This window comes from Suricata suricatta, chromosome 7, assembly GCF_006229205.1.
Source record: "Suricata suricatta isolate VVHF042 chromosome 7, meerkat_22Aug2017_6uvM2_HiC, whole genome shotgun sequence".
Taxonomy (NCBI): domain Eukaryota; kingdom Metazoa; phylum Chordata; class Mammalia; order Carnivora; family Herpestidae; genus Suricata; species Suricata suricatta.
Window position 1 is genome coordinate 139,791,737 of NC_043706.1, and position 16,046 is coordinate 139,807,782.

At 45.2% G+C, this 16,046-nt stretch overlaps 2 long non-coding RNA genes across 2 annotated transcripts in view; one reads left to right on the forward strand and one right to left on the reverse strand.

Moving 5' to 3' along the window:
- LOC115296061 overlaps nt 1–16,046 on the reverse strand; it is a 176,890-nt gene that overhangs the window by 60,329 nt on the left and 100,515 nt on the right. The window lies entirely within an intron of this gene.
- On the forward strand, nt 1,484–6,172 carry LOC115296059. The gene is made up of 3 exons (XR_003910709.1): nt 1,484–1,688; nt 2,337–2,386; nt 5,955–6,172. It is a non-coding gene; the product is annotated as an uncharacterized LOC115296059 (long non-coding RNA).

Here is a 16,046-nt window from a genome sequence, read left to right on the forward strand (position 1 = left end):
CATCTGGGACATCTCAGTCCAGATCGGATAAAACCGTCCTCGCACCCCTTCCAGGTCTGGCCTGGGCCAGCTGTCAACGGGACCGAGCTCCCTCCCGCTGTCACCACAAGTCAGGGTCTTCAATGCCTGCTCTTCAATGCCACAGACACAGCACCATACAGTGTACACGTTTACGTTTGCCTCTTTTATCCAACCTACTTTTTAAAAGTTTAACAATATTGTGTATGTCAGTAGTTTCTTTTATTTTTTAATTACAGAATAATGGTCCCTTCTATGATCATGCTACAGGAGTGTTAGCATACTTCGGCTGGTTGACATACGGCACAGTTTGGGGCCATCCTAAGTCAGGCTACTATGAAGGTTCTGGAAGAAGTTTTTCTGCAGCATATATATTCATTTCTCATAGGTATATACCTAAGAGTACCTAGTCAGTCTCCTTACCCCAAAGTACTTATTTTACTTTTTCCCACAGATGGACTTTGCTTATTCTAGGAATTCACATATATGGGCTCAGAAAATATATCATCTTTGTGTACGGCTCCTTTCACTCAGAATAACAACATGGGAGATGCTTCCATAATGAGATGACTATGTAGAAAAAGTAACAGGACACTCTTAGATTTTCCTATCTGATTTTCAGGTTTACCAGACTTTTAGGGAGTAATTGTGATTTTACCTATGTGATTTATGTATGTATTGTGTCTTTAATCAACTGCTAAGTCTACTAGACTCAATGAAGCAATATTCTCATTTATCTACCATGCGTATCCTTACTTGGAAACAAATTGAGTCAACGAACACCTACTGAACATCTATTTTGTGCCAAGCACTGGGAATACATGAAACACAACACCTCATTCAGTACATGGGGTTGTGCAGGAGACAGGTGCAACACTGGGCGTAAAGGGCCATTGGGAGAGAGCTCCTCACCCAGTCCAGGAGCGTGGGAAGACTTCTGGGGGGAAGGACTCCTGACAGCAGCCTGAGGCCCTAAGGATTTAGGCAGATGAAGAGGCACCTCGGGGCTGGAGGAGACCAGACACTGCTGGGCTGGGGAGGGAGGACTCGGCGTGGTCCAGGCAAACAGACCCTGGTCATGGAAGAGCTGGGAAGCCAGGGAAGCATGAAGCTCACACTACTGCAGGAAGGGTTTAAGGCCGGAGGAAGGGAGGTGAGGCTGGAGACACCGGCAGAGGCCAGAACACTCAGGCTGGGGCGTGAGGTCCCAGGGAATTAGGATGTGACTGTGAAGACTCAGGGAGCCGGACTCAGGGAGCGTCTGGGGGTCACAATGCTCCCTGCGGCGGGCACACACGTGGGTGTAAGAGAAACCGGAAGTGAGGAGGGGCATCTGGGAGGCTCTGTTGGTTAAGCGTCTGCCTTTGGCTCAGGTCTCATGGTTTATGAGTTCGAGACCCACATCAGGCTCTGTGCTAACATGTGGAGCCTGCTTGGGATTCTCTCTCTCCCTCTATGTGTCCCTTTCCCATAGGATCTCACTCAAAATAAATAAATAAACATTTAAGTTAAAAAATAAAGAAGAGCACTGAGGACATGAGAGGGAGACTGCCACGGGCCGCGGGACCAGAGGGGACGCAGGTCCTGACCCGAGCTGAGTGACGGCAGGAGAAGCAACCCGGAGACCACGGACATGGAACCTGCCCTTCACCTATCCCAACAGTCCCAGGGTAAGCTCAAGTGTATCTAATGATAAGCAAATTGGACGAGTTCTTCTCAAAGTCAAAATACCAGCCCTAAAGCCTTGATGGGTCTCAAAAGTAGAGCAAGTTGCCTCTAGAAAGCAAGGGGAAAGCAAACTGGGTTCTCTGCCGGCCACTGGGCAAAAGCCGAGGCTGTAGGGCTCCTGCCCCCACATCCCGGGCGCCCCTGGCCTCCGGGGACTCACAGCTGGCATGGCTGTTGCGGAGGTTCCGCCCAGCCTCCAGACCCTGGTTGTGCTCCTCCACACCTTATTCCGACAAGCGAGTCCTCCCCGAAGCACGAGGACGCACTGCTGTTATGTCGGATTTTAGTTTTCACACATAACAAAGGGTTTGCTCTTTGGCTAGCGGGGTTTTTCTCCTGAGCGCAGATAACTCGGGGGCAATTTTCCTGTCTGTGTAAATAACCGCTGAGTGAGGGATTTCTCAATTGTGAATTATTAAGGTTGTGGAGAATCATGTAAAAGTGGCAGGTAACACCTAGAAAGTGACGGTTGGGGAATTTCTACATATTTTGCTACTAAATGACTTCAGCTGGAAGCAGTCTTCCTGACCTTAATCTCTGAATAATCTGAACCAAATACACCCTCATTTTACCCTCACCTTTTCCCCTAGGTCAGTGGTTCCCAAACTACAGCCCGCAAGCCAAGTCAGCTGACTCCCAGGTTTGTGATTAAAGTTTTATTGGAACCAGCCCCGCCCACCTGTTCACACATCGCCTGACTGTTGTCACATTCCAACAGCTGAGGCAGGTGGTCGACAGCGACTTTACAACCCACAAAGCCAAAAACAGCCAAAGGACACACTATGTGGCCCCTACAGAAAAAGTTTTGCAGACTCCTCCTCTTAGCGCCAAAACAAAACAAAATGAAATTAAAAAAAAAAAAAACCCTAAAATATCTTTTCCAAACTTACTGAAAAAATAAAAATGAAAAGACCCTGAAATCACTAAGGAAGACGGGAGGATTAGTATATCCCCAGAGCTAGCCTACTGTCTTGTGTTCACTGAGATGTACCAAGGTCATTAGCGCCTCAAGCGCAGCGCACCGGCAACCCCTGCGAGGGAGCCCGGCCACAGGAGGACCTGTCACTGTTCTGAACGGGATCCAAGGAGGCTGCCGAGCCGGTTAGAAAACCATTTCAGGGACATCCACCGCTCCCCAAGGACACACTGGGCTCTAGGAAGACAGGTGCCGGGGGAGTGTTTCCTGAGGTGGGTGAAAGAAAGCGTTGAGACCCTCAATGGTGTGAGGTTGCCGGCAGAGGAAGTCCACACCTGCCCCCCGTGCGGGCCAGAGCTGCGGACAGGTGTCCGAGCGGCCGGAGGGCAGCGCCGCCCCTGCGGCACCAAGCTGACCAGAGCTTCAGTGCCCCTGCTTGGACACGAAGGGCACCTGCTTTATAAATCAGGGTCTGAAATGGCAAATCTATCTTCATTTCCGCCCCAGAAGGAACCGTCTGGTACTGTTTTAAATGCACCCCGGCACGGACCTCCTTGTGGATCCCCCGAGGCACCGCGGTTACTCTCCCTTGCTTCACAGCGTGTGCAAAATAAAACCCATCTAAGGCAAACACCGTGCTTTCCCCATAGCCTTCTCCACCCCTTAGCTTGCCTTCCAAGACCAGCCTAACATGAAGCACAGAATATTGATTAAAAAAGCACTACGACCCCTGAACAGCCATACATTATCATCTGCCAAGCATCTTCTTACTTCCCATATATAATAATAAACACGATTGATTTGTAAGTTTTGGAGCACAGTGCAGACAGTTACTGGAATGTAATCTTTTTGGGGTAAATGTCTTATTTACCTCGCCCCAAGTACAAACTCTCGAGTGTGGGGTCCTGCGTGAGGGACAGATAAGGGCACTTTCCCCACAGGACCCAGTTTTCTGCCCCTCCATTTTTCCTCAGACCCTGCCATTCATTTTTACCTCTGACAGTAAAAACCCCAGGATAAGACTGTCACAAAAAGGATTATCTTTCAGATCAATGATGAAATTGATTCCACCCACCGCGATTTATCAGCCCGCAGCAGAAGTGCAGCTGGTTAGGAAATAGGTCCTCTCTTTGGAGCCCGCACTCAGCTCACCTAGGCAGCAGCTAGCTTCATTTTACATGAATGCAATATCCTGACGCTTTACCCAAATACTCCTAATCATAAAGTGTGTATCACTTGGCCAAAGTGATCTTTTCAATATTCTTTTGTAGGTGATACAGGCGCCTTCACTTTCGACTTAAGACATTTGTAATACACCAAGTACAGATTATTTTTTTCAGTTAAGCTTTCTAAGCCTAAAAAAGGAGGCTAAAATGTAGACTAAACGGCTTCAGGTCCAACAGGAATAGACAAGATTAGCCAGCCTACTTCTTGACAGATGTTTGGTCTTCCACATCTCCCTCTGCCTTTAATTGTTGTACATCAAAACCCAAGGGAGGGCTTACTAAAATTCCTGACAGCTTCACTGACCCAAGTGTTCTTTTAACCATGGAATTAAACAGCAGTGGAATTTTATGAACATCAACTTGCTTTTCTAAGACCAGAAAACCTAGGATTTTGACTCCTTGGTGTAATTTAAATAAATTAAAACTCTATCTTACTTTATCAGTAACTCAAAACAACCTATCTAGAAGCTCCAATCCATAAGAGGACTGCTTAACTGACTTATAACAGGTCAATGTCATTCACTGAAAAATGAATTGCCACAGGCAGAAGTTACCTTAAATAAATAGGATGAAAAAAAAGGGGGGGGAGGAAGGAATATTTATCTATATACTTACATACACATAAATGTGGAGTACCAGATCAATGATTTATTATACGCAAACAGCAAATAAACAGCTAGAAAGAAAACAAATATGCCAAAATGATATATTCATTTCATACTGCCTTGTACAAACATTTTACGTCTAGTGTAGACATTTTAAGTTATTTAAACCAGAAATAAAAATTGACCAAAACTTTCCAATGGCTTATATTTTAAGCATTCAAATTTAAGCCAATTATTTAGACTCTAACATGTCTTTTCTCATCAAACATGATTACATACAGTGAGAAACACTTTATATAACAGAAATACCACTGAATTCAAATGTACAGATTCAAAGTTTATCATGAATCTTAGATGATAAGGCCATACAGCAAAACCTTTTTATCTCAGATCAGATTTGCATTTACAAAGTTCAATTATCCTACAATGAACAGAATGTTTGGGAGAAGAATCAGAATAGACACAGATAAGCCAGCTGGGGAACTGTTAATCACATCTATCGCCACACACTGAAACAGTCCAGAAAACATGGTTGACTGAACTGGGGATGGTCCTGTGTAAGATAGAGAGACTCAGAGACAGAAGGCAAAATTGACAAGACTTGGTGATGCTAAGAGAGACAACTGAGGTCAGGAGAAGTTGCAATATAGACTTCCATGTAAATCGTTGAAGAGTGTAGCCATTTATTGAAACAGAAACACTGGCAGAGGACCCCGCTTGGAAGTGGGTGGGTGGGAGTGGGTCCCGAATTTAGTTTTCAACATGTGGGATTTGAGGTGCCTCTGGGATATCTCAGTGTAGAAGACACAACGCAAATGGATATATGGGTCTAGTGTACAGGGAGGTGTAAGTGACAGACAGTAGAGATCAGCTTTTGTGTCGCTAGATCATGACACCACAGAAATGAGTGACATCACGTGAGACCTCACATCTTGTCATCTGCTAAGAATACAGAAAAAAGGAACATCCAGAAAGGCAGATGGGGAACTTGTGTCGCAAAGCTTAAAGGAAAGGAAGAAGCTGAACAATCCTAAAATGACCCTTGTATGAGCTAACCTGCACAGGGATGGGGTTGAAAAGCATATGAGTACAGCGTTGAGGAAATCAAGGGATAAGGTATGACTTAAGTCAAAGAAGGCCGTGGTATAACCTGACCCATTCCAGAAGTTTTACTGTCAAGGAGAGAAAAGAAAATAGTTTCCAGAGAGAATGACTAATTAAATGAAATCTATTTTTTTAATGGGAGAAACTTAGGTCTGATTGAGCAAGAGATTGAGTACAAAAGAAAAGCAAGGATTTCCTATTTGGGTAAGTTCTTGATAAGCTGGGAGTTACACTATCCAAAGTTCCAGAAGTTCACCTTTCAAAGCAAGAAAGCTTGGATAGTTTAGGTAGGTTTATTTGCTTGGTATCAGGAAGGCAAGGTTTCCATATGATTCTTTTCATTTCCTTGTAAAACAGAAGAGGTCAGCAACCAAGCCTGAGCAGGAAGCTGGAAAAAGAGAATGGAGGAGGCATGACATAGTTGGTGTAAGGACGGCAGAAACGTGGACGATCAGAGAAGCCTAGCACACACTAAACAAGCAGTGCTGGAGCCCTCTGGAAGCTGACGTCCAAACATGAGAGTCTCACCAGCTGGTCCTCTTGCATGTCTCCTCCAACATCCCGTGGCTACACAGGAGGAGACTTTAAAAAACAAATAAATAGCCTTATTCAAGGTTAGTTTCTTTTTTTTTTTTAATGGTTTGTGGTTTTTTTTTTTTTTTTGAGAGACAGTGTGAGCAGGGGAGGGTCAGAGAGAGAGGGAGATACAGAATCGAAAACAGGCTCCGGGCTCTGAGCTAGCTGTCAGCACAGAGCCTGACGCGGGGCTCGAACCCACGGACCGTGAGATCTGACCTGAGCCGAAGCCAGACGCTTAACCGACGGAGCCACCCAGGTGCCCCTCAAGGTTAGTTTCTACAGAAGATGGCCATGCAAAGATTGAAGAGCAAGGGTGTGGTACAGACTTATTCCAATGTGGAGCATAAACAAAAGTATGACTGAAGTTATGTGTGGGTGATAAGCCTATGAACCCCCTGGGCTCCGCCATGGTGTCAACAAGGCAGAAAGAAGTACAAAGTTATGGGCTGTTCTCACCAGAGACCGGGGAAACAAGATTAGCACCCCAGAGTAGGGAGGTGCAAAGGCACCCCAGAGTAGAGAAGGGATGCAGAGCCCCCAGAATAGAGCGTGGTGCAAGGCACCCAATGCAAAGGTGCATGAGGTAAGCGAGATTAGACATTCAGGGCAAAGCGCCCCCCACCCCTCAACTTAGTATTATACCAGAATGCTGCTTTCTCTGGAAGAAAGGACCAAATTAGGCAAGCAGGTAAATAGGGCTACAGACCACTGCTCCACACTGGGTGAGGCTGCCCAGAGAGGGGCTGATTTACAAAAGGAAAGGTGCCTCGTTAACCCTGAAGTGTTTTGCCCTCTCGGTCCCATCCCCTAGGCCAGCGATGATAAACCGATGCAGGGCCTCCTGTCTGCCATTGACAGCCATGCTGCCCACCCACCTGGGGCCAGGGTTTTATATTGATCCAAACCCCAGGTACTGTATATCTTCAAAACCCACTTTCCCTCATGCCCTGAGTTAATGTTCCCTGATTCATTATCTCTTTGTGCATACCCCTCACTCTCCTAGGCCTTCTGATCTTAATAAATACGAGGCAAGGACCCTTATTCGGACTCTTTACTTCTCCCGGACATTAGCCATCTCTCTCCTGTTTTCATCCTGCATCCCCCCGCTCGCTGGCCAAGAGAGAACTTTAGACTTAGAGTCCATGACAGTTATGAAACAGAGAGAGAAGGGGGGGACTGATACATTGGGAAAGAACAAGGGAGGCAATGGACGAGAGATCATGATATGGTCCCAAAACAGTCCTGGTGAGAGGGCAGAGGGGCAGGCTGGACAGTGAGGGCCTCTGTCTGGAGAGCAGGGCCCCTGGTGATCTGGAGAGGGAACAGGTAAACGGCTGACTGTCAGAATGCTGCCTGTGGGGACACGTAGCTGGTGCAGAGGCAATAAGGGAGGTGCAGGGGACGGATGGTAAGTCTCCCAGGACACTGGGGTTGAAGCACACAGGAGGACCACAAGTGAGGTGTCATTCCCCCACACGACAAAGGTAGCAGGGGATGACAGAGGTGAACACACAGCTGCAGGACGGAACACTCAATGGATCCTGTTGTGCAAAAGGTTAAAGAATCAACCACTGAGACGCAGAAATGTGGAGTAAAAGAAGTCACCAACCCCACTTCCGGGCCCTGAGGTGAATTTCCTGGGAATGTACGTATTCATGACATGAGGGTGCTCCCAGGATGAGCACCAGGATTTGGTTAATACCAGAGGGGAAGGCGTGCACGCCGGGGGCTGTGCTGGCCACACAGAGGGGGTCCGCGTGGGCCAGTGGCGAAAACTTGGGCAGGTGGCCCAGAGAAAAACGCACCCAACAGTTGAGGAAGGGAGGCACAGCAGGGGCCCTGGGAGTGGGTGAGAGATGGCCCTGCCCCCTCAGTGAGGTTCTCTCCCTGGTGTAACTGTACCAGTCAGAAGAGCTCTGAGCAAAGGGCGGCGTGGACAAGAACGCGGCAGCTTTTGAGGTGCTTCCCACTAGGAACAGACGTGGGACACCCACCACCTCAGCTCCCTCTTAGAGCCGAGGACTGGCTTCCAGAAGAAAGAGGAACAGTAGAAACAAAATTGAAATGTAAAGGTAATCTAATCAAACTCCTTTAGGTTTTTTTTTTTTTTTAAGTTTATTTATTTATTTTTTAGAGAGAGAGCATGCGCTAATGGGGGAGGGACAGAGAGAGAGACAGCATCCCAACCAGGCTCTGTGCCATCAGCTGTCAGTGCAGAGCCCGATATGGGGCCCAGACCTACAAACTGTGAGATCATGACCTGAGCCGAAATCAAGAATCAGATGCTCAACCGACCAAGCCATCTCAGCGCCCCTCAAATTCCTTTAGTTCAACTTTTGCAGGACTGTCTATTTAGGAAAAGTGTAGAATGGCCGACGTAAGCCCAGATGTTTTGGTCCCCAGGCCACAGAGGTCTCTGATATTCCAGATGTCCCTGCCTTGCTTTGACTGGTCCTCTGAGGACTTGAAGAAGCAGCCCATGAAAGTACTGATTAAAATGGACATTTGATTCCAAAATATTTTTATCAATCAGAAATGAAACAGAGAAAGAAATTTACCGTGTTCTTACAAGAGCAGATCCATATAGTTTTTAATCTGAATGAGAGAAGTTTGGGACGTTGAAATGAAAAAGGCCAATTTCACTTACAGTGTTAAATTCAGTCCCATGGCTACGGTTTCCCTTCATCTTCAAAGACAGATACCACTAACACTAACGAGACACTGGTGGTGCTTTGGCCTCATACTGCCTTTCCAGTAATCCTTCACCATTACAGGATAAAACCCAACATTTTAGCCAAACTTCAATGTGAACTTTGGAAATACTCAAATTTCTTTTTTTCTTTGTTATGTATGTCATCCCTAAATCAACTACCTTGAAAAAAATTACATAATTTTTGTGAAGCAATAATACAAATACACCAGTTTAAACAGAACTAACATACTACACTTTAATTGTAAAAAAAAAAGAAAACCTTATTTATCGTTGTGCAATCCATCCACTAGATTAGTATCAGCCATGTTGGTAATATCATACAAGAGAATAAATGGCAGAGCGTCATAACATATCAAAGCTCAGCATTCTAAAATTCATAAGCCCAGACATTTAATAAAACCAAAATTAGATCTATTATAGGTAATATTACATGAATATTATTAGAAATAAAATGATTGAACTTCTGTATTCCATGGTAGCCACTTTGAATATTCCTACCATTTGACTTATTTCCTGAAAATATTTGAGAGATGAAACCAGGATAAGAAAGAGAGCCATAACAACAGCAGCAACAACACTAAAAAAGCCAGTACGTACACAGCATGGACCCTGTTACCCTGGCAGGCGCTGTTATAAATGCTCCTCACAATGGGGAGCAAAGGGGGCCCTTGAACCCAGTCGGTGGGCATGTAAACTGATGCAGCCACTATGAAAAAAAAGTGTGGAGGTTCCATAAAAACAAAAAACAGAACTACTATACAATCCAGCAACCCCACTTCTGGCTCCGTAGCCACAGGAATGGAAATCAGGACCTTGAAGAGACAGCCACACTCCCACGTTCACTGCAGAACTAGTCAAAGCAGCCAGACATGGAAACAGCCGAAATGTCTGCCAGCGGATGAGTGGATCAAGAAAAGAGGATATGATATATACGAATATATATATCATAGAACTCATGAAGCAGCAGAATGGTGGTGGTCAGGGGCTGGGGGAGTGGGAAGTGGAAAGGTATTAGTCAAAAGAGCCAAAGTTTATGCAAGATAAACAAGTTCTACGGCGTTCGGTACAATCTGTAACTATAGTTAACAGCACTGTGTTGTGAACTTTAAAATTTGCTAACAGGTTTGATCTCTTTTTTTAAGTTTATTTATTTTGAGAGAGGACGAGTGTGCATGAGCGGGAGAGGGGCGGAGAGAGAGGGAGGGAGAGGATTCCAAGCAGGGTCTGCGGTGTCGATCCCACAAACCATGATATCATAGCCCGAGCCAAAATCAAGAGTCAGACGCTTAGGTGACTGAGCCCCCCAGATGTCCCGCCTGAGGTTTGATCATATGTTGTATTTGTAGGACTATCACTACAAATTAATGATAATAATAATAATGAGAGTGAGCGGAAAATATAAGTGCTTTGCAAAAACTATCCTATTTATGGAATACCTCACGACAACGCGGTGAGCCATGCTTTTGCGGTCAGCCCCATTTAGCGACGGCACAATGGAGACAGAAATGTAACTCCTCCACGGCCAAACCGCGGGCCGGGGGCGGAGGCAGGATCTGAACGCAGGCAGCTTGCTCCGGAAACCAGCCCTGACCCGCGGCGGCACCACGGCTCTCCACGCGCACGATTCTACTCCTTAGAACGGCTCCGGCGACCTCGTTCACTAATAAACGTGTAAGGCGTGTGCTGCGACATTGCTGAAGTGTCACTGCTTCACGGGGGCCGTCCTGCGCAGAGGGGTCCTCCTGTATAACTCCTCAGCATGTTCACAGACTTCAGAATAGTAACAAGTAACTTTAAGCTATAAAACAATTTATACAAAGATGAAGGGTTTCCTGTGGTATGACGGTAACCATAGCAACAGAGGAAGGTAGGTTTGCAAAGTGAAAAGTATCCTAAGGTATTTGATGCCCTCAAAAAAGCCTTCCCTCAATTTACAAGAAGGCCATAGCCAGTGGTAGCAAACCACAGTGAAGTCTCATGATGGATTACATTACTATCCCGATGAGCAGTATTTCATCTTAGCATTTTTATTTCCAAAAGAACAAGGGTGATATTCAAATCTATCCAACTTACAGCTCAATAATAGGAATGCTTAATTCCCTCAACATTTATACTAAATCTTGAATAAGGTAACATTTTAAATAAATCATGATACGGACATAAGTTCAATGGGGAAAATACACAATTAGAACACAGTTCTAACAATGGCATATGCATCCCGGGTACGTATAAAGTGGAGACGGACCATCAGTAAACAGCACAGTCACAATTAACTGGATATATTCCTTAAGAAATAGATTTGTTTTGCTTGGTTTTGTGTTTGTAGGTCCAAACTGACTGTGAAAAGTAGGCCTCACTGGAAAAATAATGTGGCAAATCCATTTATAATACCTATTGGCAAAAGAACTGTAAGATTGCTTAAGCAAATAAATATTATTTAAAGACCTCAAGTGCCGTATATGGATTAATAAGGAGAAACAGTAAGCGATGCTCTGCTTTTGCTCCAGGGTGTATGTGGCTCTGTTCTCTTCAAAGGCATGGACATAAGTTAAAGCAGGTTATTGCTTTTCAAATATTTGGATGACAGAATTAGAAGACAAAATTCAGATCGTTTGGTACAATGTGCTGATCTTATCAAGCTGAACTTTAATAGAAATAACTGTGCTAGAGTTCTAAAAACACCCACAACAACCAGCTTTCCAAGCAGAGGGACTAAGGAGATGAGGTGTTAAGAGACAAGAGCTCACATAAATCCACAACACATGACCATCGACAGAGTCAATGTTATCATTACCTTAGGTGCGTGGCCTGGGCAACCCTCAGAACAGACAAGAGGGTCACCCCTCCGTGCTGTGACAGCGCACCTCAAGTACGTGGCACTGCCTTCCCACGTGGACAGATGAACCCAAAGACATTTAGAGGGAAACAGCCAGAATAGTGGTGGAATGTTAAAATCATGTCCCAAGAGGAGTCTGACACACGGAAGCAAAGTTCCCCAAGGTCAAGGGCTGACCACACTTCAGTTTTGTCACCAATACTGTGCACATGGTAGGGGCAGAGTAAACATATAAATGAACAAGTTAATGTACCTAAATGTGCGGAAAAGAATACTCAGGCATGACAAGATGGAAAATCTTCAACTATCTGAAGGAGTATATATAAGGATAGAAGTTATTCTATTTGGCCTCAAGACCGGAACCAGGACCAAAGCATGGAAGCCTTAGGAATGCAAATTTCAACTCAACTGAAGGAGACGACAGTGCTGCTTAGAGTCCAGGGTGGAACACTCAGGGTCCCCAGCCTGGAAGGGAACAAACCACAAGGGATTTAGACACGTTGACATCAGAGACAGCAGGTCCCGGGCAAACGGAAGCCGAGAGGCAGAGAGCGGGCAGCTCTGAACTGGACGCCATCTCTCAAGTGAAGATGCTGATTTGGGGACGCTGAGTTCGGTTCAATGTGCAGTGCTTACTAACACTGCCTAAAGCGGAAGTGCACGGATCGTTTGTGTAAGTTCTTCCAGAACGGTGGCAGAAGGCTGAGGTGTGAAATGACTACAGTGGAGCGAGAGTGGGGCTTTCCAGATCCAGCCCTGAGAGGGGCAGACAGGGGCTCGACAGGGGGGAACTGGCAAGAGAGTCCAGAGGCTAAGGAGATGGGCTGTGCCTGAACGAGGGCCACCATGCCGCGTACGCATTTTCACGCTGGAGAATGACGTTGTACGTGTGCACATGGTCTCTTTCTACCAACCTATAAATCCCTGAAGGAAAAATGTTTATGGTTCTTTTTAACCCTAGGATTTTGTTACTATCAAAATAGAAGTCACAAAGGTTACGATGGGGGCACCTGGGTGGCTAAGTTGGTTGAACATTTGACTCTTTTTTTAAATTTTTTTACAATGTTTATTTTTTTGAGAGACAGAGAGAGAGAAAGAGAAAGAGAGAGAGAGTGTGAGCAGGGAGGGGCAGAGAGTGAGGGAGACCCAGAATCTGAAGCAGGTCCAGGCTCTGCGCTATCAGCACAGAGCCTGGCACGGGGCTTGAACTCACAAGCTGTGAGATCATGACCTGAGCCAAAATCGGATGCTCAACTGACTGAGCCACCGAGAAGCCCTGGAGTTTTAAAAGATACATAAAGAGAACCCCTCTAAGGAAAATAAATGTGTAAACTACTTGTAACAGTCACCCTTCCTGAGAAGACACGCCGCTGTGCAGGACAACGCAGGGGATGCCTTGGAGGTAAAAAGGCAAGATGGCCGAGCATAAGGACTTGATAAAGAAAGGCCAGGTGTGACAGCACTCAAAATACCATGTGACGTTACATTCATTACCTGGGAAATAAATCTCCGTAGGTTACTTAGCGTGTTCCACTGAACAGCACAAACATAAAGGTCAAGATCTTAAAGGAACAGGTAGTCATGATTGAGAAGGTTCAGGGAAGAACACAAATCATGTGCAGAAACAGAGACTGCTGCCTTACTTAGGTCTGGAAGTAGCAGCGCTAGTGAAATAAATAAGTGGAAGTTATTGATGAATACTTATTTTATACTCTATAAAACACTGTTTTCCATCTCAATATGTATCTGTTGTATATATGTGTGTCAGAAGATGCTGAAAGTACCCTCTGTCTTCTCCTGTAGGGCCCTCCTAATCATAGTTTAACACCCCCTCGGTCACGTAAGATGTGTCTGAATTTTACAGAGTGATTAACTAAAGAGGCTAACAATTTCGGAGAAAGGCGAGTTACCTGAAGGCGCGGAGCTTTAGTGGGCGATGGCGATGAGACAGGTAAGTCATGAAAGCATGTCACTCAGACAAGTAGAAAGAAAGACTGGCAGGATCGGTGTGGAAATGACCCCTGCACGCACATCCACATGCCCTGGGGAAATCCTAAAGCAGCGCCACCCTGATGGGGAAAATGAGGCAGTGCGTGCAGTTCCCGACTCAAGGAATGTCCCCGTGTGCCAAATCTGGCAAAGGGCCACGTTTGGTGCTTTACAAACCATTTTAGTGTCTCTTTGAAAAATGTTTTAATGGTCCTTCCAAAATGGTTTATGTCATATATATTAATTTCTACATATACTTTGATATATATATGCATACAATTTAAAAGCATCTAGAACTCTAAATATATTTAAAATGTGCCTGTAAATTTGTATTTAGGGGCGCCTGGGTGGCTCAGTCAGTTAAGCGTCTGGCTTCGGCTCAGGTCATGATCTCAAGGTTCGTGGGTTCGAGCCCCACGTCGGGCTCTGTGCTGACAGCTAGCTCACAGCCTGGAGCCTGCTTCAGATTCTGTGTCTCCCTCTCTCCCTGGCCCTCCCCTGCTCATGCTGTCTCTCTCAAAAAAATAAATAAAAAACGTAAAAAATTTAAATTTGTATTTACACATCAAATATATAAATGTCAAATATATGCATAAAATTTCTAAACATAAAAGTATTTTAAGCATGACCTCTGGTTTAATGCCAAGAGGTGAGCTCTCCCATACACGAAATAAATGCTCACGAAGAGAAGGTCAGACACTAAACTTCACTGAAAAAAGACGTGTCTTAGCTTTGAATATCAAGTTCTGAATCTACAAAGACAGTTCATCTATTTTTCAGATTTGTGAGCTGTGAGTGATGAAATCTCAAGCTTCTATCTCGCAAATGGAACGATAAACAGAGCCGTGTAGATGCTTCAGGTGGCTTTGCTATTGTTTTACATGAAAAGAAAAGCGAATGCGCCCAGTAAGGATCTCAGGCAACGCTCCACAAATGTAATTAACAATTACTCTGGGTCTGCTCCATTTCTATGCAATAAGAATATAGTCAAGATGTGTCCATGGTGGCTCTTTGCTTTATTCTCACCAATTAACAGACTATTGGATATGACAGTAATTAGACACCTCAGCTGGAAGAAGATCATTATGTCTTAATGAGATGATTAAAAAAACAAAAAAGTGTGCTTCTTGCAAAATATTAGCATGTACTTCAAGTAACAATAGTACAATTTATTTTGTCTCCTCATTCTGCTTTGTCAGCCCATATTAAAAAAATTAAATCTGCAATCAAATATGCCTTAGAAAATTATACCATCTAAGCGTAAAATCACAGATTTAATGAATCAACTAAGTTTTGGCTATGTTTACTTTGAGAGAATGTTCATTCGTGCTTCCCTGACAAGTTACAGTCACCACATAATATAAATATTACGGCAGTACAATTCACATTCACCAAACACTTGTTTCTGTGCTGTTATATAATTCAGGTCACCTCCCAACATTAGCTTATTCAATAGCCGATGGGTGGATCTGGCCCCAGGTCTAACTATGAGCGCCCCCCGCACGCACACTCCAATGCGGTGTAAGGACAGAGCCCAGCAAGGCACCTGAGGCATGCACACCCCACCCCAGCTCAGGCCAGACATCTCCCCCAGAGCTCTCTTTGGGTTAAAATTTTGTTACCCTTAAGCTAGGTTTTGTTGCGTATGTCACGTGGAAAGGATAGGAGCCAACACCTCCCCACGTGGCCCCGTGAATTAATTATCGGATATGCTGGCAGACAGGGTGGCTTGGAGGGACTGCAAAGTACAAGACAGAACCAGCACAGGAAAGAGGAGAGAGACCAAGAATGAACCAGAAAGCCCCCGCTAGTCAAGGGGCATCTGAGTGAAAACATTTGTTCACCCATTCCTCCGCTCTAACTTGCTCATTAGTCATGCATTCCTGAATGAAGGGGTCATTCATTCCTGCTAGGAGTGGAAATCCAACTGCACCCCCTGCAATTCTGTCCTTGTGTGTTTCAAGCCAGAGCCATCACGTACTGCCGTCCATGCCGCAAATACGATTGCATGTGAACTTGTCCTTCGGTCCTTCCTTTCCAAGATAGGACAACAGGCTCCCCCCCAAAGCCTATATACCCACACTCTCTGGATGCCACCCCCACTGCCTTCTGAAGATCCTCCTCTGTGGATTATCCCACAGCAACCGGCATACGGTAGAGTAAATCCCTATCATGCGTCTTACGATAACCCACCTAGGAGTTACTACCACGTGCTTTACTCATAGTTGTTACCCCAGCACCTAAGATGCTTTGGTTCACAATATTCAGTCAGTGAATACCAGCTGAATAAGTGGATTTAGCGATGTCTGCAACTTCTGCCCCACTCCTGCTC